Here is a 24,507-nt window from a genome sequence, read left to right as displayed (position 1 = left end):
GTATGCAAATGAGGTGAGTGATTTGTAAATAAGCACTTCATTTTCATTGTCAAGTGCCCTCATTTGTATAACCCTGCTGGCAGCATCATGCCATGTAGACATAGCCAGTGTGTTTGAGGAGTCCATTTACTATTCAGTTGCAAACAGCATGAATATTTCTGAAGATTGTAGTAACTTGAATTTAAAGAGCGTAATCACTGTTAAACTCCAAGGTGTTAGAGAAATGCAGGATTCACCAGGGAGCAAAAACAACTCAGGGGATATGAAGAGGCTGTTTGTGGATTCAGAAATCACAAGGCCTTTTGGAATCCATGTCACCAACAGCAATTTAGTCCCCAGACTACAGCAAATAATGACCGAGGAAGAAGGAGAAACCTTCCAAATGAATGTCCTGAAATCTTTCAGTGGTCACACAACCATGAAATAAAGTTGTTTGGAATATTTGTAGGGCACACTTTTCAGACTCACAACACTGCTTGTGCTGGTGCCAAAACCTGCTCCATGGATAAGAAGAGACTGGATTTCCCAGGACTATAATTACAGTTCCTTTCACAACAAAATTTGAAGGAAAAAGAAAAAGACAGCTCCCCACAAGGGGCATAAGAAAGTATGTTCAACTGCTCGATGACAAAACTGTAAAGCTTGAAGTATGCCTTTTCTAAAAGTGATCATGATGCTCATTAGAGAAAGCTTTTAAAACTTAAAAATACCCATTCTAAAGTATTAAAAGATTTATGTGAAATAGAAAATCAAATTTTCATATAGGTGCAGTTGATAGGTATGGGTTTTAGCGAGGCTCAGGTATTACTCAGTAGCTTACTACATTGTATGTATGGGAAATAAAAGCTACATAAAGTTATTCCTATCCCAGTAGCATACTCTAAATTTACTGTAGATGTCTGAAAAATCAGATGGAAGGTATGGCATTCCCTGGGCAGCTTAAAACTGTCACGGATCTCAATATTCAGTTCAGAATTCCACACATTTTTGTGTATCTGTATGTCATAAGTGTTAGTATGTGTATGTATATAATATACATATCTATGCCTATGTCTACACGTGCACACTACATTGAAATAGCTTATTTCGATATAGCGACATCAAAATAAGCTATTTCGATGAATAACGTCTTTACGTCCTCCACGGCTGGCAACGTCCACATTCAACTTCGACGTTGGGCAGCACCACATCGAAATAGGCACTGCGAGGGAACGTCTACATGCCAAAGTAGCACACTTTGAAATAAGGGTGCCAGGAACAGCTGCAGACAGTGTCACAGAGCGGACTCAACAGCAAGCCACTCCCTTAAAGGGCCCCTCCCAGACACACTTGCACTAAACAACACAAGATCCACAGAGCCGACAACTGGTTGCAGACCCTGTGCATGCAGCATGGATCCCCAGCTGCCGCAGCAGCAGCCAGAAGCCCTGGGCTAAGGGCTGCTGCACACGGTGACAATAGAGCCCCGCAGGGGCTGGAGAGAGAGCATCTCTCAACCCCTCAGCTGATGGCTGCCATGGCGGACCCCGCTATTTCGATATTGCGGGACGCGGATTGGCTACACGTGCCCTACTTCGCCATTCAACTTCGAAGTAGGGCGCTATTCCCATCCCCTCATGGGGTTAGCGACTTCGAAATCTCGCCGCCTAGTGTCGATTTCAACTTCAAAATAGCGCCCAACACGTATAGCCGTGACGGGTGCTATTTCGAAGTTGGCGCCGCCACTTCGAAGTAGTGTGCACGTGTAGATGCGGCCTATATGATATATAATAATCAGAAAAATATATTGTTTTCTCAGTGGCAGCTAAGACAATAGAATAAAAAAAGTATTTTCAGTAAAGGATCTGCTCCAATTTTTTTCCTGCTACATGGAATTGTTTGAAAAAAATTCAAATTGATCTCACCTTTAATTGGAAAGAGTGGGTAGACGGCAACATTTGGTTTCTAAAAATATTTCGGTACCAAGTATGAGTGATCATCAAAATTTTCCTATTATCTACAAAGAAATTTGTTATGAAATGTGTTGCATAAGTAACACGCTATTCTTTAATTAAGGAGCGCCACATATTATATGTGGGACTGATTTCACAGATAAGTTGTTCAATGTAGCATTACTCTGTAATAATTAATGGAAAGTGGTTTGCACTTATTTTATGACATTTTCCTTTAATAGGCAAGCCTTACTACCTGAAGAAAGATACCTTAAAGGCTTTTTTTGCATATGTGTGTGTGTGTGTGTGTGTGTGTGTGTGTGTGGTGTGTTACTGTGACACTCAGAGACGCTCAGAGACGCTCATATGTATAGGATGAATTCTTACAGCATTCCCTCACAAAGTGCCTAAAACATGAAAGGTTAAATTCACAAAGGGAGTTAGCATCATGGTACCTAATTCTTTGGCTCCTAAAAATCATGAGGCTCCACAAAGCCTGTTTTGTCTTCAACACTCCTCTTTATACAATCAATGGGGATGGACAGGTGCCTAAGAATGGGATCCAAGAAGCCAACATGCTTAGTGAGGAGCTGCCTCCGCCTGCCAGAAGGATGTGCTAAGAAAACAGGTATATCGTTCTCAAAGAGTTAAGCTGCAAATGTGGGCTGCAGGGAGCTACCTATTTCCACTTGGGATTCACAGCCAGGGCACCTGACTTGGAGGCAGTTGACTTATTTGTTTAGACCTTAAAGCTTTAACAGTGCATATAAATAAATTAAGACTTATTGAAGTAGAAGGGCTGGATCCTGGGTGATCTCCTGGAAAGTGCCATGTCCCAAGACATAGATTCATTCTCATTTGACTTCTGGCTCCATGACTAATTTAAATGTTTATACCCAATTGAACAGCTTCAACAGAAAAAGTTTGAAGGTACTTCTACTAGCCTATTGCATAGCTCAGTGGTTAATGCATTTGAGTCAGAGGTGAAAAAAACAATGTTCAAATATTTGCTCACTATCAAGCAGACGGGGAAGTTCAATATAGGTCACCCACATCCTTGTCTGTGCTCTCTTCAGGGGATGGTTAGCACCATGTGGTCTGGCTGGATTTTGAATGAGTCCCAATCTGGTAGGTCACCTCTGAGCTCATCTACTAGATCAGGCTTCTCATATATGATATGACAGGTAAATGCATGCTGATTTCCTTCAGCTTTCTGGCTCACACCAGGGCATAGACAATCAGATTTGTAGAGTGAGACAGCAGTGTGCATGTCCAAAAACTTAAATGCCTGTGGAGCTTTTATATTGAAAGTGTCAGTTTAGGCCCCTGCAGAGTTAGGCAGCAGCTGAGCAGCAGTTTTGTGAATACCAATAGTGTCAAGAAGGTGAACACAGGCCTTTAAAGTGGTGCTTAGGTATCTAAATCACTTGTGAATCTCACCTGAATCCTCTGCATCCTATTTCTTACATATGTTCAATGTAACTTTATTAAAATAGTTAAATATATAAAGAAATGTATACCTTGACATTTGTTCCAATGTAGTGTTAATAAGCATGACAACACTAAAATCAAGGGCTGTTTGTACACAGGCCACTTTCTTTGAAAGTGGCATGGTAATACATGGCCCGAAATATGCTAATGAGGCATGGATGCAAATTTCCCATGCCTCATTAGCATGTGGTCACGTGATTTGGAGTCTGGAAGACCGTTCTTCCGGACTCCAAAACGCCGTGTAGAAGCATGGCCCCGGGGGAGCTTCCGGAAAGAAGTCCGTCTTCTGAAGGCCCCTTCTTCCCGAAAGTGGCCTGTGTAGAAATGGCCAAGGAGACATATCTACTAGCTAAAGATTAGGCCTTGTATATGTTGTATAAAGTTGTGTTTCTCAAAGATTGTTGTCAAAGTGTGCTTTGCTTTGTATATTAACCTCCATTTTTAATTTCTTTAAGAAGGCAGTCAGATCTTAATATTTGTGTTCCACTACATGTCCTCATTTGTTGACATCTCAAATTTATTGCACTGTATTTTATAGGAAGTTCAAAACAAGCGTTCAATACCTCATAAACACAATTACTTAGAGGTGATTTAATAGCAGCCTTCAACTTCCTGAAGGGGAACTCTAAAAAGGAGGGTGAGAAACTGTTCTCAGTGGTGTCAGATGGCAGAACTAGGAGTAATGGTCTGAAGTTGAAGGGGGAGAGGTGTAGGTTAGATATTAGGAAAAACTACTTTACCAGGCAGGTGGTGAAGCATTGGAATACGTTGCCTAGAGAGGTGGTGGATTCTCCATCCCTTGAGGTTTTTAAGTCCCGGCTGGACAAGGTCCTGGCTGGGATGACTTAGTGGGGGTTGATCCTGCTTGAAGCAGGGGGCTGGACTAGATGACCTCTTGAGGTCCCTTCCAGCCCTGCGATTCTGTGAACTGGTGAAACCATGGATTAAAGCCAATACAGATATGTCATATAGGCTAGGTAACTCTATTTTGAAGTCTAAACACAAAGACTATGGTAATGAGCAAGGTTGGAAGATGCTATTGAGGTGCTGCCATGAATATGCAATGCCTCATTAGCATAAGGGCAGCCTCAGCAATTTGAAAGAGGTGTTTTCAAATTGCATGCCTCCTGTGGAGACGGGGGCCTTTCGAAAGGACCCCCAGTCTTCGAAATCCCCTTCTTCCTAACACCAGTGCCTCATTAGCGTCTTCTGAACTTGCCCATTACCATGACTCTTCTGCAAGGAAGGGGCTAGTGGAGACACACCTAAAATGAGGTTTTTCCATCTTGATTTTATACTTTCTATATAAATAAAAGTATTGAAGTATGCTCAGTTGTATTATAACTTCAGAGCCTTACTGAGAACAGGACTAAATACTGCAGGTAGCAGGAGTGGGCAATGCTAAATTGTATACTAATGAAAGACATAGAGGGATTTATGTGTACTGCTCAACTCCTAAGCTTAACCTCCTGTCTGCAAGATGTTTCTAAACACATTAAACCTTTTAATGCAGCAGTAGATTTAAAAATGGAAGGCACGGATCATAAACATGTTTTTTCCAAAGGGGTTATTGTTATTTGAAGCATTACAAGGTCCCTAGCCTAATACATCAATAATATGGAACACCCCTTTGAAACTTCTTTGTCCAATGTATTGGTTAGCTTGAACTTCATGGCAGTCCCTTAAAGTCAATTGCTTTATACAACACTTCAGAGTGTAATTTGTTTTTGTTTCATACTAAGGCAGGTAAATGGATATACGAGTACAGTGAATGACAGACATTTTTGGCACTAAGGGAAAACTGTTTGATCTCCTAATCCAGTGGTTCCCAGACTGCTGTCCGTTGACCTCCAGGAGTCTGTGGCTGGCTTAACATGGACCTGTAGTGCTGGCAATTTCTTGGAAATGAACAGTCTTGCAATTGCAAATGCCCACTTATTAGCATAATCTTGCAGCTAATTAGTACAGACGTGTGAGATCTCCCTGCTGGTAGAGGCTGCTGCCAGCAGTAAACAGTCTGTGTAGATGTGCCTCTGCCAGAAAAAAACCCCTGGAGTGCGTCTACACTTGCATCCCTGTTTTGAAATAGGTATGCAAATGAGATTAATTGAAAATGCAAATGAGGCATAAATTTGCATATTGATACCTCATTTGCATGCCCTGATTTCGAAAGCACTTCTTTCAGAAGAAGAAAGCCACTGTAGACACTGCTCTTTCTAAAGTAAACCTATCTTCGAAAGAATCCTTCTTCCCTTTATTTAATGGGAAGAAGGATTCTTTTGAAGATGGGTTTACTTTCGAAAGTGCAATCTTGCATTTGCATTTTCGATTTACCTTATTTGCACACCTCTTCCGAAAGAGGAAAGCAAGTGTAGATACACCCCCTCTGTTGCCATCCCTTACACCAGCACCGTATGCCTAAACATATGCTTTATTCATACAGAAAAAAATTCAGGTATGAGGAGCTGGTGATAGAGGGAGAGGTTTGCTGGCAGAAGCACGTCTACATGGCCTGTTTACAGCTGGTGGCAGCCTCTGCCAGCAGGGAGATCTTGTGTGACTATGCTAATTAGCCACACAGTTATGCTAATGAGCAGCCATTTGCAATTGTCAAACTGCTCAGTTCCATGAAGCTGCCAGCACTACAGATACATGTAGACACAGCCTGTGAGGGTATTGCAGGGGGTCTGTGAAAAAAAAAAAAGTAAGTAAAAATGATCAAAGAAAATAAGTTTTAAATAAATAGCAAAGTTACAATCAGCTATTTTTAATCTAAATATCTTCCAAAAATGTTATTAATTTCTATCCAAAAATCTATGTCCTGGTTTCCTTTTTCATTTAATGAAATTTACATTGCAGCAAGAATTGGGGTTTGTGAACGGTTTGGGGGGCAATTGGGGGTTCACTCTAGTGAAAAGATTGGGAACCACTGCAGCTTAAGGACAAAAAATGCCAAAAAAATTAGGTGTCATTGCATCACTAAGTTTCTTTTTGTCATGCTTAAGGGAAGATAGCAATTCTGTTCTCCCCCATCCTCCAATAACACAAATGAAGCCCATCACCTATGCTGTGTTTTCATCTGCTCTTTGTCAATTTGACAATGAGTCTGTTTTTTTTAACTAGATTTGTCTTCAGAGTTTGCCACAGATGATATTATTTCACAATAATTTCGAATGGTGTAAGAATATGTTGAAAAAGAGAAGAAGAAAAGCATAAGAGTGGCTTCTGCCTTCTTTATCAAAACAGTATGCCAGTTGTTTGTCAATATGATTTTCAGTCCAGTGGTGCTTTCAAAAATTGCAGCTGGTCTTTGCTTTGCAATAAACAACAGCGACCTCTTTTTCTGTATCTTTATTGTACCAGGTGTTCACCTTTTTTTATTGGCAATGCATATTATGTGACATATTATCAATTTGTGTTCTTTATGTTAGTTTACTAAAGTACATTCTGCACAAAACTACCACTTCATAGCTGCAGCTGATGCAGACCATTCAGTAGCTGCAGTTGATGCAGAATGAAATAGTGAAGTAGTGGATATTGTTGTCTGGAAGCAGGCCCTGCAGCAAAGCTAGTCTCTAGGCAACCGAACAAGTGCAGCTGTCCTGTTGTAGGCTGTCTGATAGGTTACGTTGCTTGACTGGTCAGCAGAATTAGCAGCTAAGCTTTTAAACTCTGCGGCTGCTCAGAGCATTTGTCTGTGATAGCTTCTATGTTTGTTTGTTTCTATCTTTGCTCCAACCTAGACTTATTGCACATAACCTGAACCTGACCCTTGGCCCTGATTTCTGACCTTGGCTCTGACCCTTAGCTTCAGTTCCTGGCTACTGACTACTAATCTAACTTCTAAACATAACTCTTGCTGTAACCTCTGGGAATGACGGTCTATGTGCCAGTCACTGACAACCATACTGTATATACAGCAACCAGAAGTGTACAAAGTGTGTTTGAAATGTGTAGCTTATCTATTGAAGGTAAAGTTGTGTCAGCAGTGGTTTTTGAACTGTACATAAGAACATAAGAACATAAGAATGGCCATACTGGGTCAGACCAAATGTCCATCCAGCCCAGCATCCCATCTGCCGACGGTGGCCAATGCCAGGTGCCCCAGAGAAGGAGAACAGAAGACAATGATCAAGTGATTTATCTCCTGCCATCCATCTCCTGCCCTTGTTATGAAGGCTAGGGCACCATACTTTATCCCTGGCTAATAGCCATTTATGGACCTAACCTGCAAAAATTTATCAAGCTCTTTTTTAAACCCTAATAGAGTCCTGGCCTTCACAGCCTCCTCGGGCAAGGAGTTCCACAGGTTGACTGTGCGCTGTGTGAAGAAAAAATTCCTTTTATTAGTTTTGAACCTACTACCCATCAATTTCATTTGGTGTCCCCTAGTTCTTGTATTATGGGAAAAGGAAATAATTTTTCTATATTCACTTTCTCCACACCATTCATGATTTTATATACCTCTATCATATCGCCCCTCAATCGCCTCTTTTCCAAACTGAAAAGTCCCAGTCTCTCTAGCCTCTCCCCATATGGGACCCGTTCCAAACCCCTAATCATCTTAGTCGCCCTTTTTTGAACCTTTTCTAATGCCAATATATCTTTTTTGAGGTGAGGAGACCACATCTGCATGCAGTACTCAAGATGTGGGCATACCATAGTTTTATATAGGGGAAGTATGATATCTTTTGTCTTATTATCGATCCCTTTTTTAATAATTCCTAACATCCTATTTGCCTTACTAACTGCCGCTGCACACTGCGTGGATGTCTTCAGAGAACTATCCACTATAAGTCCAAGATCCCTTTCCTGATCTGTCGTAGCTAAATTTGACCCCATCATGTAGTACGTGTAATTTGGGTTATTTTTTCCAACATGCATTACCTTACACTTACCCACATTAAATTTCATTTGCCATTTTGCTGCCCAATCACTCAGTTTGCTGAGATCTTTTTGTAGTTCTTCACAATCCCTTTTGGTTTTGACTGTCCTGAACAACTTGGTGTCATCTGCAAACTTTGTCACCTCACTGCTTACCTCATTTTCTAGATCATTGATGAACAAGTTGAACAGGATCGGTCCCAGGACTGACCCCTGGGGAACACCACTAGTTACCCTCCTCCATTGTGAAAATTTACCATTTATTCCCACCCTTTGTTTTCTGTCTTTTAACCAATTCCCGATCCATGAAAGGATCTTTCCTCCTATCCCATGACCACCTAATTTACATAAAAGCCTTTGGTGTGGGACCGTGTCAAAGGCTTTCTGGAAATCTAGGTATATTATGTCCACTGGGTGCCCCTTGTCCGCATGTTTATTAACCCCTTCAAAGAATTCTAATAGATTAGTTAGACACGACTTCCCTCTGCAGAAACCATGCTGACTTTTGCCCAACAATTCGTGCTCTTCTACATGCCTTGCAATTTTATTCTTTACTAGTGTTTCTACTAATTTGCCTGGTACTGATGTTAAACTTATCGGTCTATAATTGCCAGGGTCTCCTCTAGAGCCTTTTTTAAATATTGGCGTTATATTGGCCGTCTTCCAGTCATTTGGTACCAAAGTGGATTTAAAGGATAGGTTACAAACCACTGTTAATAACTCCACAATTTCACATTTGAGTTCTTTCAGAACCCTTGGGTGAATGCCGTCTGGTCCTGGAGACTTGTTACTATTCAGCTTATCAATTAACTCCAAGACCTCCTCTAATGTCACTTCAATCTGAGTGAGTTCCTCAGATTTGTCACCTAAAAAGGCTGGGTCAGATTTAGGAACCTCTGTAACATCCTCAGCCGTGAACACTGAAGCAAAGAAATCATTTAATCGCTCCGCGATGGCACTGTCTTCCTTGATCGCTCCTTTTATATCTTTATCGTCCAAGGGCCCCACTGCTTTTTTAGCAGGCTTCCTGCTTCTAGTGTATTTAAAAAACATTTTACTATCGTTTTTTGAATTTTTGGCTAGCTGTTCCTCAAAATCTTTTTTGGCTTTTCTTATTACATTATGACACTTAATTTGGGAGTGTTTATGTTCCTTTCTATTTTCCTCACTAGGATTTGACTTCCACTTTTTAAAAGATGCCCTTTTCTCTCTCACTGCCTTTTTAACATGGCTGTTTAGCCATGGTGGTTCTTTATTAGGTCTCTTACTGTGTTTTTTTATTTGGGGTATACATTTAAGTTGGGCCTCTAGTATGGTGTCTTTAAAAGTTTCCATGCAGCTTCCAGGGATTTTAATTTAATTACTCTACCTTTTAGTTTCTGTTTAACTAGCTTCCTCATTTTAGTGTAATTCCCCTTTTTGAAATTAAATGCCAGAGTGTTTGACCGCTGCGGTGTTCTTCCCAGCACAGGAATATTAAAAGTTATTATATTGTGGTCACTATTTCCAAGCGGTCCAGTAACAGTTACCTCTTGGACCAGATCCTGCATTCCAGTCAATACTAGATCGAGAATTGACTCTCCCCTTGTGGGTTCCTGTACTAGCTGCTCCAAGAAGCAGTCATTTAAGGCATCAAGAAATTTAATCTCTGAACTGTACTCATGATGGATCATCTTGAGGATCTTCTAAAGTTTGTGGAAATTGAAACCAAGCAAATTAATTTTCCCTCAAAACCATCTGAGTTTGTAGAATCAAAGACTGGGAAATTCACTCAAAGTGATAACTCTTAAGGGTATCTTACTCCTTTTTGACTCAAGCAGCTTGTCAGATTCTGGGACTTCCCTGAAGATGTCCTAAGTGGGAGTAGAACAGTGAGGGATAACTGAGGCTAATAAGAGGACTACATGAATGGGCCTCCTTCATCTCAGTGTGTTGCAAGATTGCTGTAATCAAAACAGTCTCCTGGGATAGAGTAGTCTTACTAGTTGGGCTTGCATGCCTAGAACTTGTGGGGGGTGCTGATTGAACTGTAGCAACATCTTGATTGGCTGCAGAGGGAGGACATGGCTCTCACAACACGGTGTACAATTAGCACACACCTCCCTTCATGTGCCTTGCTTTAAGGGTGTGTCACTTTTGTAATACTAGTAGTAAAAAAAAAATTGGACAAAAACCATCAGTATCTGGAAACACAGTGCATGGGCAACAGTAAACCATATGTCTCATGGACCATACCCAGCATACCAATGGGCAGCATTTGGCCCTCAGGCCTCAGGTTGCCCCCTACTGGAGTAGGAATTGGCATTGGAGCCTGAAGTTTTCTTTGATGCAGTCCTGTATATTTGCAAGGCACTCATAATGTCTCTTTCTTCTCTGTTAACATTGTTAAAAGTTTGAAAATGGGGAAAAAAAGAAACAGGACTAATTAGGAAAGGTGCATTGTATGAAAGGTACAGCCTGAACGCTTTTGATCTAACTTCTGCAAACTCAAAAAGATTAGAGCAAGTAAGCACATAAACTAAGTGGAGCCAAATGCCGCCTTCAGTTAACCACATGGGACAATGTAACAAAGCAGTGTTCGGCGAGCTTCTCTACTGATAAACAGTGCATTCTTTTAAAGAGCACAGCAATGGCCTCGCTGAATGAATTTTCCTAGCTTGTCCTACTATGGGAAGTGGTTAAAAAGCCAAGCTAAAAGGTTGACAAAGAGTTGTAGTGATTTTAATTTTCTGCTGTAGGCACTTAATCCATTGAGGAATAGATGGCGATTACAAAACTCTTTATATAGGTCACCAAAATGCCATTGAAAAATAACAGCTTTTGTTCAGTACCAATTCAAATGGGTTCTGATGATACTACAGTGATGATTATGATTATAATAATACCTAGATGTTTTAAAGCTCTTTACATCCATAGTTAGTAATTCCCTTTACAAAACAGTTAAGTTTTGTAGCAGAGAGAAATTAACTCACCTAAGATCACCTAAAAACTCATGGTAGAATTAAGAAGAGGATCATGTTTCAAGTCACAGTATAGGGCCCAAATCCACTCATCAATGCTACTTTCCTTTTAAAGAAGTAGCCTTACGACTTTGATGGAGAGCGAATGCCATAGGTCGCGAATGTCTGAAACTCCATCACTGGACTACTAAGGAAGCAGAGCTTCTGCAGCTTTGAGGCTCAAAACTGCAAAGTGTCTGCTACTGTAACGCCCTGATTACATCCAGGATCAGTCGTGCTGAGGTACCATGGTCGAGTGTGCTTCAGTGTAGCTTTACTACAAGTTGTGGACTGCAAACTGTGGTTTGCTGGGAGAACCCTCTTCCCCCCTCCCCCTCCCAGCAAGGTCTCAGCACTGAGTGAACTAGAAGCATGGAGGCTGCAAGCAGAAAGGAGTCTGCGAGCTGTAATCCTGCTCCATGTTCTTTACAGAATAAAACCTGTTCCTGGTGGTTTGTTTGAATAGGTCAGGTCTGAGGTGCACGCACAATGACACAATACAGCATGCAGAGGAGCCTCAGGCCTAGTCCCCCAAAATTGTTTAAAAAGTCACAAGGTGTCTCCTAGGTTGAATAACCTCATACTGAGCTAGTGAACAGGAGGGGCTCCACCAGCCTGGAGCTCTGCTGCAGGGAAGCTTTCTGACAGGCTGATTACACTGAGTGATACGTATGCAACCTTCCATTGGAGAATGGGTTTCTTTGGGAGCCACATAATCAAGGGTAAATTGTTTCAGTTTAAAGGTCGGAGTTATGTTTAATCTGCACTAAGTCCATTTTATTATATTCACACTTTACTCAGTACTGCAACGCAACATGTGTCTGCATTTGTGAAAGCTACACCAGCTGATTTCAGGAATGCATACCAATTTCATATGTGCTTTTGCCTTCCCTCAAGCACTCTAAAATTGTGCCAGCACTTGACAACAGTAGGTAACAAAACATGGACAGTCCTTGCACTGGAGGTTTTAAATTCAACATGACACTACAATTTAAAGTCATAGACAGAATGTGTGTTTGCCGGGGGAGGGAGGGGGTGATACAGGCAATTTAAGAGAAAGGTGACAATGATAAGATCACATTGCTATGATTAATTATTATATATATTGTGCTAGTACCCAAATTACTTAGGCTACATCATCACTAGACATAGAAGTTGGCTGCCAATATGCAATTTTAGCTATGCCAATTATGTAGCTAAATTCGACTCGTTAGTGTTCGACTTGTCTGCATGGAGGAAGGTCAACATGAGTATTTCTCACATCAACATGCTTTTTTTCTCACCTCTCACGAGGAGCTCTGGAATTGACTTTGATTCCTGAAAGCAAGCGTGAAATGAAACCCCGGAAGATAGACCCTGAGCGGGTCGATCTTCTGTGGTAGGGTGGATCTAACCCCAGCAAAATGAAGATACCCTTTATGCTAACAACTATACAAATATAGGACAATACTGTCTCTGCTTAAACGAGTTAAAATGGATCTGAATGTCCAAGGCTGGATGAAAAGGATATGACTTGCAAGTTAAGTAATCAGAGTAATGTCTTGTTAGTTCCACTTTTTAAATATATTAGGGAAGCTAGGATGAGATGAGACAGGGCAGAGTTAGTTAATGGGATCAAAGAAAACGGGGAGAAAGGGATTTAGAAAGTGAGATGGGACATCGAAAAGCGAGAGAAGCATATGATGAGGATAGGAGAGAGGAAATTTGCTTAGTAAGAACTGGATCAACAAAGGAACTTAGGTGTTGCATTGCCTAAATTTTAGGTTCCTTGAAAGGTATTGGATCACACAAACCCTGAGCTAGATACCTAGGCTCCATATTCAATGGGAAAATACAGCTGCCTAGGAATGGGATCCACAAAGCCAATGTGCTAGGAGGTGTGCTGTCTAAGTTAGCCAATGGAAGATGTTGACAAGAGAAGTTTGGCATATAAGCCCAACTTTTCTCAAAGAGTTCAGTGATGGAATCCAAGCTTGAGGGTGGGACCCATCTCTGATTGCAGTCTATTCTCAAGATCTGATATGCAGGACTTAGGCAGCCTAGGCTATGATTTTAATAATTGTGACAATTACCTGGATGCCAATTTAATCATACACAAAGCTGAGGAGAGTGACACTCCATCGGAACCCTTAACCCAATGGTTTGTATATTCATCAAGGATGCAGAACACCTCAGTTCAGCTTCTCCTCTGCTTGATAAGGATAAGGGGTTTGACTCCATATTTCCCAGATTACGTGTGAGTGCTGTAACCATTAGACTACAGATTCATTCTCCTTTGGCCCAATTAATACTTGATCACAGTGGAATAACTTCAATATGCATCCTATAGCAGAATATCCTACATGTGAAGGGTTAAGACACTCACATAAAACTCTTGAAATCCCATCTCTTCAGCTGCCATAGTTGTGACTTGAGCCAGCATCTTCCACATGCTGGGTGGGGGTATTTTAACTGTGAGCTAAAAGTTATAAGAACAGCCCTGCCTCCTTCTTTGCTTTCCCCACCTCTGATTCTTATGTAGCTAAACATAATCTTAGCACACAACCAGGGCCAAGCAAGATAGATGGGGGAACACCTATCTTCTCCAGGTTGCACAATTGCACTGGAGAAAAGTTGTTCTTGGCAGCAATGCACATGCTCAGACACAGAAACTTAACCACCTAGGGAACCTTAACAACAACATGTTGGTACTGCTTACAGAATACATTGGCAACCACAAAGTTTCTGTGACCACAGTGATGTCTAAAATGAGGACTTAGGCATTAAAGGAGCTATTTAAGGTCCTAAATGCCTTTGTGGATTTCGACATTAGATATCATCCACTCCATATTCATGCCCTTCCTTAATATGCACGTCTTCTGAGATGCCTGTAGTGAACAACATTTGAAGGTGTTTGATTATACTTCCAATTTTTTTTGGTTTTAAGCCAATACTTGGTGATTGGTTTTATCCTTTACAGTGTTGTCTCATGTCCATTACCACACTTTCTTGCCAATTGCAAGATATGTGGAAGATCTTACTAAGCCATCTAATTTCTTTGTTTCAACAAATTTGAAGTCAGAAAGTTTTCACATAAGTGTGTGCTTGAGATGCTAAAGCCCATATTTCTATCTCTGGAAAATGCTTAAAGATTAACATCTACCATTCCAAATGTTCTGAAACAGAAAAATATTTCATTTCAGTTTGTAGGTCAACATTTTTATTATTGTTACAAAGGTGGTTGTTTCCACTCAACTGAAAATATAAATAGATGATTAAAAATATAGAAGGTGAAAAAAATGTTTTTGAACAGTTTTTATTTCATTGAAATAAATTATTGTACTACAAGTTGTAGCAGCTGACTTAAGTGATACCGGAAAAATACCATATTTCCTTGCACAAAGCTGAAGCATCTATCTCATCAGATGGTCATCTCTTTTCAGCCACTTATAATTTTAACAGTTGCAAGCTTAGCTTATTATAATGTCATTCCTTCACTGCTGTCACATCTTTAGTTAAGTTGATTTCTTTAATATTCTGGACATAAATATTCTTCCCCATGTATTAAATACTATTGGCTGATTTTCAAAACCTTGCCCACTGAGTAGTCTTTCATATGCCTATGGATTATGCTTATTCTGACAGGCCCATATAGTCAATGAAATGACTTGCATAAATGAAATTGGAAGATTAGGGCTTCTGTTATTCCAGTGTGGCCATGTTTACATGGGCAGCCCTTGTCAACAGAGGTCACGCTCAACAGAGAAACCTTGGCAGTACCTCTGTTAGCAGATTGCTTCTACACACAAAAGCAGATTGAAAGAGCAAACCACTCTGTTGATAGAGAGCAGCCAGATTGCTCTTCACTCTTGACAGAATGACTGACCAAAAGCTCCACAAACTGGTATGTCAAGGGAACTGGAAGCCCTCTCTGTCAACAGATGTATCTACGTGGCACTCTGTCAACAACACTCTGTCAACAGAGGTGTTATAACTGATCAGGAACAGGGATGACACTGCTGACTAAGCAGCTGAGTTTTGTTGACAAATTTTCAACAGAGTGCTTTAACTGCGTAGACTCTCGGTAACTTGTGTGGACAAAAGCCCAGTTTTGTCAAACGAAGCTGCCCATATAGAGGTGATGTGTATATGTACTCTCTTTGTTGGACTCTACCTTAGATGGCAATGACATGATTTCCTAAAATCATGTAAAATATTCACAACTAACCTCCATACACATCTCACTTTAAAACAAAGGAGCCAAGAGGAAATAAGTCTATTGCTTATATTCGAGACCATGGCTATGTCTACACTAGCCCCAAACTTTGAAATGGCCACGCAAATGGCCATTTCGAAGTTTACTAATGAAGCGCTGAAATGCATATTCAGCGCTTCATTAGCATGCGGGCGGCCGCGGCACTTCGAAATTGACGCGCCTCGCCGCCGCGCGTCTCGTCCCGACGGGGCTCCTTTTCAAAAGGACCCCGCCTACTTCAAAATGCCCCCTTATAAGGGGGGACTTCGAAGTAGGCGGGGTCCTTTCGAAAAGGAGCCCCGTCGGGACGAGACGCACGGCGGCGAGGCGCGTCAATTTCGAAGTGCCGCGGCCGCCCGCATGCTAATGAAGCGCTGAATATGCATTTCAGCGCTTCATTAGTAAACTTCGAAATGGCCATTTGCGTGGCCATTTCGAAGTTTGGGGCTAGTGTAGGCACGGCCCATGAGACACACTAAAGCATGAGGTAACATTGTTGCAGTACAATCACCTTGACTAGTTTTTTTCATGTGTTCTTAGGAGTCTGGAGGGTTTGAACTTTTTGCCATGTGTCCACATTAGGGACTAGCAGGCTAAACATTACATTTTAAAGGAAAAAGAGGCCTTCTACTGGATGGGGTGTGGTCTCTAAATCTAAGAAACTTAACACATTGCAAAAGGGCAATGTTATTACCTAGGCAAGTCATTTTAATGATTGAACATTTGTATGGAAGAGTTTGCTCCAAGATGGGTTCACCAGACCAAAGGGCACCATTATATAGTTCACATTCTCAGGCAATAACAAAGTTCTAAGTCTAAACTTAACCATTTTTGTCCATGTGCAAGCTTTGTATTATGAGACCTTATAAGCCTTATATACACCTATCTTTTAGGATGTGTGTTCTTCGATGTTTTCCAAGGTATCTTCAGTAAAAGATGGTAAGTACTGTTGGGTGAATTATTAATTGTGAATAAATACCTTGAAGTTTTGTGTGCTTATGAATTGTTTGCTAGAAGAACCCAATGTTTTTGAATACCTTTGTCATTCTTATCAGAGGGGTGGTCATGTTAGTCTCTTTCTGCAGGTCATCTGACAAAGCGGGTTTGCCCACGAAACCTTATGCTCCAAAATATCAGTTAGTTTATAAGGTGCCACGGGAATTCTTGTTGTTTTGTCATTCTTATTGCCTTGATGGCTAGTTTGTATGAATAAATTGTAACCTACATGTTGTTAGTATACTGTTTACTTTAGCAATTCATCTTTTATTATTTCCTTGGTTAAGAAGTGTGATTGCTCATCTGTGTCATTTGGTAATAGTTTCATTGGCTGATTGGATGGCAAACTTTTAAGTGAGAAAATACATAAATTCAAATGGGGGAAATGGCTAATAAATATCTTGCATACATAGTCCATACGAAGGAGCCAAGTTCTGGTTTTGCTCTCAAAATATTTATAAACTACTTTTTAGTATTATTCAAGTCATCATTCTGCTGGTAAAACACTGGAGCATAAAAACACAACAGAAATTCTAAACAGACTATAATTTACCAAGCCAGAAAATTGTCATCTACTTCTTCTTGCACTTCATAAATATACTTTTTGACATTCCATGTACATTTAATTTCAAAATCATTTATTACTATTATTGCGTTTACTGCAGGTTCTGCTGAGTTTGCATATACACCTCAGCTTTGTCACTGTGGTATATTTAGTTAGTAAAGGTGCCTTATGCATGGTGACTAATTTTTTCCATAATTAGTGCCTTATAAGCATCAGGTCATGGTCTTCCTTCAGTTAGATTGGCTAGTGCTGCTCTATGAAGAACAATACCACCCTGAACATGCCTCATCTCATCTTAGAAGCTAAGGAGGATCAGGCCTACCAAGTTAATGTTGGGAAGTGGGAGACCTCCTGGGACTACTGGGTACTGCAGTCTTTTCTTTACTTTTACAGAATGCCTGATTCTGCAAGATGCTGAATACCTCTTGGGCTATATTGAACATCCTTCAATCTTACTATAGGCCACGATTTAGCAAGGTATTTATGCCTGATTTTAAGTTGAAGCCAATAGGAATACTTGTGTATAAAGGTAGGTGTGGAATTAAGTGCTCTGGTAAGTTAGGACCACAGACATTAGTATGTTGGAATGCTCAGCACCTTGTAGGTGGTGAGGAACACAGCACAAAAATCAAGTACTGGAACATGTTCAGTCTCCTAAGTTCTGTTTCTTTATAAAGTTTTGGAGGAAGCCATTCCATTATATAAATTCTGACTAACTGTCTATTTTCATTGTATCTTTAGTTACATATCATCTCTGCACTCAACCAACATATGGTGAAATCTGTCTCAGTGTCTGTATGCTTTATATATATATATATATATATATATATATATATATATATATATATGTATGTATTTCTTGTGAATACTTCAGGGTTTGGTGTGGGAAAAACCACTATTGAAATTTTGGTTCAGTTGTTCAGTCTGATGCCAAACCAGCACTACAGTTAATAGAACTGCTGTTTAAGAGACTCTTTGTCCCCTGGCTAATATTATGTAACTCTCTTGGCACTTGAAGACATGGCTGTACTCAAAAATGCAATTTTTCAGAACTGTAGATATGCGTTAAGTAATTTACTTTAATTAATACAATGCAAATTCATGTGTACCTCATGCCCCTAATATGAAAATTCTATCTTTCAATTGATGAAGAGCAATAAAAACTAATAATAGTTGCATATCAATAAAACAATATTTCTGTAGCAAGTTTTTGATTTATTGGACTTTAAACCAGAGTTTAAACAGATTACAATAAAAATTCTTATGTAACTCATTCAAAATATAGTAAAATTAATGGTTATACACTCTTACACTTAGCACTAGCTCAGCTCAAGGAAGAAATAGAACCTCTGTTAATTCTGGGAATTACAGAAATCCTAAGAGTCAGGTTCATGGAGAATTGAAATCTGAGCTTTTCTGGCATTCAGTAGGAAAGATTATTTGCATCCTCTTTGTTTATTAGAGTGTTTAGATTCACCAAATTTAATATTGCATGTTGAATTTTAACATGTGTTTTCATTTTTGCCATGGGAGTATGAAATGCCATTAATGAGTTTCATCTTGAAGATTTTGAATTTGTACTTTGGTTAAGTAAGAGTCTATGTTTGGACTGTGTAATCATGGCTTTTTTATCAGAAGTTATCAATATTTTTTCTTAACAGGTACCTTACTCTCTCAAATACTGACACGCATTTGACTGCATGCATGTGTTCCTTCTGTGTGCTGCTCCTGTCTTCTGCAGGTAGCCAGTGCAGTAGACTGAAGAGTACCAGACATAACTGGATAAGGTACAAAGGTGCTTTGCCAGATTTATTATCAAATGAAGCAGGGTCTCTAGCTTGCTGGATCAGATGTCTACAGCTCCTTTAGTACATGTGTGCTCCCTGATAATGAACTCACTTCCATCAGAGGTGGGACTTTCCACTGCCCCCTACTGGACAGCCCCTCTGAGATACATTTTTATACACATACACAAGCAAGTTAAACATCCCTCCTGACATATCAACATGCCCTCCGCTGATGTACCTGGTTGTAACCCATTACTTTATAGATGATGGTTTGATCACAGCATTGCTATCCATCAAGCTGTCATCCTGACCCTATTCTGAATAAGGATCAGTATGTTCTTTGTTATCTATGGGGAGTGTGTTGGTAACAAGGTATTTCCTAAGGGATTGTTCTGGTACCACCCTTCTGGAATATGTTTGTGTGCATGAACAACAAGAAGTCTTGCAGCACCTTAAAGACTAACAGAATTTTTGGAGCATAAGCTTGCATGGGCAAAGACCCACTTTGTCAGATGAATTGGAGTCTATAAGGTGCCACAGGTCTTCATTGTTCTTGTGGATACAGACTAACATGACTACCCCTCTGACATTTGCATGCATGATCTGTGCCTACCACTAATTAAGTATGAGGGCTTCTGCAGTATAGCACTGTTATTGCCAGATTCTGTGAGCAGAGCCTGCTTCTTGCTCACAGCTCAACTTTGTATTAGCAAGGTCTTGACTACTTTTCCAAAGGGCCCCCAACTTCATACAAGACCTGTTACATAGAAACTTATATTACAGGCCCTCTTACTACAGGCTATTATTGAAAATTAAACAGGATATGACAAATCTGCCTTTCTCCCTGTTTTGAACATCTTGGCAGGGTTATTTGGAAAGGTCAGCAAAACATCTGTTTGTGTCCCCATTATAAAAAATAAGTCTTCTATTACAAAAATGCTAATTTCTTATCTTCCTGAAAATATGCCAAGACAAATTCTGCTCTCAGTTCTGTTGGTGTAAATCTTGACTAGCTACTTTTTGCTTAAATGGAATTATTCTAGATTTACATCAACATATCAGAATAGAGGTAACCCACATGTAAAAAACTTAACTGATATTTTTGTGGCGGGGACAATGCCTAAAGTTCCAAGGTGTTCATTTGAGACGTAGTGATACTACTTAAAAATACTTTTTTCTTGTAAAGCTTTGTACATAGTTAATTTAAATTACTGCATAGGCTGAATAATTTCTAGATTAAAATCCCCTTGAATGGTTCCTCTGTAATTAAAAAGAATAAGGGGAAACGTAAAAGAATTTTCATATATGGGACTGTTTATAAATTAGAGAAGATCAGAGAGCTTAGCGTTGAGCCTGTGCAAAAGGAAGGTACAAATACTGAATTAAATGACTAGAGGCATACTTGTTTGTGAGAAGGTTCCTCTTTATTTCAAGGTTCAGTGTTATTGGGGTTGTTACACAGCAAATTCTCCACTCTGCAGTGGGGTTGCCATGAAATTTAAAATATACAAACATTACTTGAACCTAGTTCATTGACAGTACATTATCTTTAATTTAGAACTGGACTATAGTTAGCTGTAGTATAGTTATAAAAACACTGCGTAGTCTGCTGCTCTCCCCGTGAGACAAGACACCAACATTATAACAACCTCATGAGATTCAGCAAGAAAGGGCTCAACAACAACAATGCTGCCTAGTCTACCACAACAGTGAAGGGAGCGAGTACGCTGATTGTTCTACCAGGTTTTAGGGAGACCTAAAATCAGAGTAACCAAATTGCCTGACTCTTAATCTGTGCACTCAGCTGCTACGGACTATCCAGCCTGCTTCAGAAATCTAGTGTTGCAGCAGGCACTGGGATCTGATGCAGAAATGAGGCAGTCTTGGCTTCCTTCTATTTTTCCACTTCTTGCTCAAGTCAAAGAACAACGGCATGCTGCTTCATACATGAACAGAGAATACCAATGTAAGTTAAAGGCCCAGATGCCAACACTCTTATTCAAGAAGAAATAATTAAGACAAGCTCATTAATGAGCAAGAGCATCAAAATCAGGCACCAAATTGGAACTAGAGAGGATAATTCCTATTGGGCTTGTCTACACTTGCCCCCAACTTTGAAGGGGGCACGTTAATCAGGGCGATGGGAGATTACTAATGAAATGCTGTGGTGAATATGCAGCACTTCATTAGGCTAATTATGTCCTGTGGCATCTTCGAAGTGTCAAAGTTGGAAGTGTTGGCATGCATGTAGCCATGGGTACTTTGAAGTGCCTGCGCTACTTTGAAGTGCCTTTACTCTCCAAAATTCATTCCTAAATGTGCTTTCTCCAAAATACAACTGAGATATATATTGGTAGGTCAGTGTGGCCGTTTCTACACAGGCCACTTTCTTTGAAAGTGGCATGGTAATACATGGCCTGAAATATGCTAATGAAGCACAGATGCAAATTCCCCACACCTCATTAGCATAATGTCACATGATTTGGAGTCCGGAAGACCGTTCTTCCAGACTCCAAAATGCCATTTAGAAGTGCGGGTCCTGGGGCATCTTCCAGAAGGAAGTCCTTCTTCCGGAGGCCCATTCTTCCCAAAAACTTTTTGGGAAGAAGGGGCTTCCGGAAGAAGGACTTCCTTCCAGAAGACACCTCGGGGACCACGCTTCTACACTGTGTTTTGGAGTCCAGAAGAACAGTCTTCCAGACTCCAAAGCACGTGACATTATGCTAAAGAGGTGTGGGGAATTTGCATCCGCACCTCATTAGTATATTTCAGGCCGTGTATTACCACGCCACTTTCTTTGAAAGTGGCCTGTGTAGAAACGGCCTATGCGGTATACTTCAAATGACGGTGCCTGCTCTGTGGAAAAACACTGTATTGCAGACTTTAGTGCTGTTATAATATTGGTTCTACTAACACATTTCAGTTTTATTGAACCTATTTTCTTATTTTTATTCCTCTAATTATTGTTGCCAAGGTCACTGCATGAATACAGATTTGTCATAGCTCATCTACTCCACCCTAACTCGTATTTGCTGTTGTGACCACAAATTGTTGCTGTGGAAATTATTATGATTCCACAGAAGGAATAAATGCTCCTAATCAAATATACTGTTTTTATAGTAACAATAACCTTGTTTGGAAATGAAAAGATTTGCCTTATAGATCAGCAAGGAGGAAGATGCTCAGCTGAAAATATTGATTAATGGAAATGAGAGACCTTCTCCAAAGCCACCAAAGTCTACGGGAGGTGCAGGACCTTGCCTTTAGTCTGCAATCCTTCAAGTACTCAAGGTGTAGGACTTCCACACTGGTGGAATCCTTGGAGGACAGAAACCTTTGAATCCTGATTTAAGAGTGATACAAATCACTCCACTGGAATATGAACAATGGTTTAGACTCATTATGTGTTAAGAACAATACTTAAAGATGAGATTTAAATGGTAAGGTTCCTAGAGAACAACATTAACTTTCCCACATTGCACCTAATGTTCCAGATTAGTCTTTCCTTTTAAAAAAACAGAGATCACCCAAAGAAATTAATGGGATAGATGTTTAAAAACAAAGGAAGCACTTCTTCTCATAACACATAGTCATGCTCTTGAACCTGTTATCAGGGAATATTGTGAATGCTCAGATATAACTGGTTTCCAAAAACAATTAGGGATGGTCCTAGGGGATATGCCCATAAGTGGCTATTAGCTATTGGCCAACATGATCAGGGATGCGCCCCTATGTGTGGGTACCCCTAAGCTTCTGACTGCCAGATGCTGGAATTGGATGACACTGGACAGACCTAATTGATAATTGTCCTACTTTGTTCATTCCTTTTAAAGTATCTGGCACTGGCAGCTATCAGAAAAGAGGATACTAGGCTAGATGAATTATGGGTCTGACCCAGTATGGCCGTTCTTATGTAAATGTGTCTCAAATAGTTAACGCTGCTCTGGAGCAGTCTTTCCCTTTGGAATGCATTGACTCTTGCAGTAAAAGAATAGGTATCATGGTTCACTCCACTCCTTCACCAGCCCCTCATGACTCTGATGTATAGAGTGTGCCAAATGCATACTGAGAGAGTCATGGCTGGTATATGTGTGCTACTGTGACCCCTGGCCAATTCAATACACACACTGTCAGCTGAAAATTCAGAGGAGGACTGAGGCTGATCTAAACTGTATAAATGTCAGAATCAGCCTTTGGCATCCCAGGTTGCTGGGAAAGCATAAACAAGTCACTCAGATGCCTTTGCCACCTGCCTTAAATACACCTATCTCCTCACCAGGTAAGCCTCTTACCCAGTAGGTTTAAATTAACCCAGTGGATGTTGAAGATTCTGCACTAAGAATATGAAGACTGAAGTCCATTTTTTATCCACAGAAAAAATAATTAAAACTTCAGGCACTGTAACAGGTTGGTAGAACCACCTCATTCCAGAGGAAATATGTAGGCATGAGAAAGTAATTCATAATGTTTACCTCTTCTTTTTTGTTCACTGAGGACTTATTCTGGATTGCAGTCAGAGGCTCACATAGCCCATTGCAAAGTCTTCCGAAACTGTTTAGTCCCCCTGTTCATTATTAAAAAAAAAAAAAAATTTAAACCCGAAGAAGTAAAAGCAAATGACATGATTGCATTGGGGTGACATTAAGGTTGTGATTTTTAACTTCCAGAATCTAGAAAAGTGCTAAAGCAAAAAGTGTCATATGTTCTTCAGTATCCAGGCACAATGGGGCGCCACCTTAGTGGTTTTCTTTCTTTGCCTCATTGTGTGAATGCATTGAAAGACATATGGTATATCCTTACCTTAACCGCAAGTCTTTGCTTCTTTGTGTGTGACTATATCAGATATTTCAGTATATAGTTCAGCTACTTTGATTTTCATTAATACAGTGCTGATTCAGTGAGCTAATCAATACAAACAGAAGGACATGGTAATTTCTTGATGCTTTTAAGAAAAGCACTATATCCTGTGGGCTCTCTGTTTGCCATGCCTGCCATGATTTCCATAGGCACAAGGAAAGAATAATAAATTCAAGTAGTAAGGCAATAAACAGCTCCCACAGGGGAAGGATAGTATTAGGCAGTCTGCATATTCCATTTATATGAAAAATTGTATGTACTATTGACAGACAGACAGACAGACAGATGGACAGACAGATATATTTGTGGACTTCAGCATTTTAAAGATAATACATCTATGTACCTGCATGCACTCAATACATGATATATACTTTACTATTTATGCACACACATCTGGCTATAGACACACATTACAGGTACAGGTAATTATCCAGTACTGAAGGAAACAAACGCTAGCAATAAGCTGGTGGATTTTATGACAAACTTTTTAAAAAGTATTCTAAAGTCATTTGTGCTCCACAGTTAAATTACACATAACTCTTAATAAACTACTTACACTGGACATACCTTTATACAGATTCTTTGGACTGTATACAAGGTTTTTTCCACTTTTAAATAAGGCATATTTAAGGGTCCTGGAGAGGATTATTTGTAATTCCAGTTCTCTAAAACTGAATCTTACTGTCTTACACTGGCATCATTACTGCATTGTTGCTAAAAAATCAAAGGAAATAACAGGGTTTCAAGCATGAAAGACAGTCAG

Source organism: Carettochelys insculpta, chromosome 2 (assembly GCF_033958435.1).
Source record: "Carettochelys insculpta isolate YL-2023 chromosome 2, ASM3395843v1, whole genome shotgun sequence".
NCBI classification, from domain to species: domain Eukaryota; kingdom Metazoa; phylum Chordata; order Testudines; family Carettochelyidae; genus Carettochelys; species Carettochelys insculpta.
Note: the sequence above shows the minus strand (reverse complement) of the source record.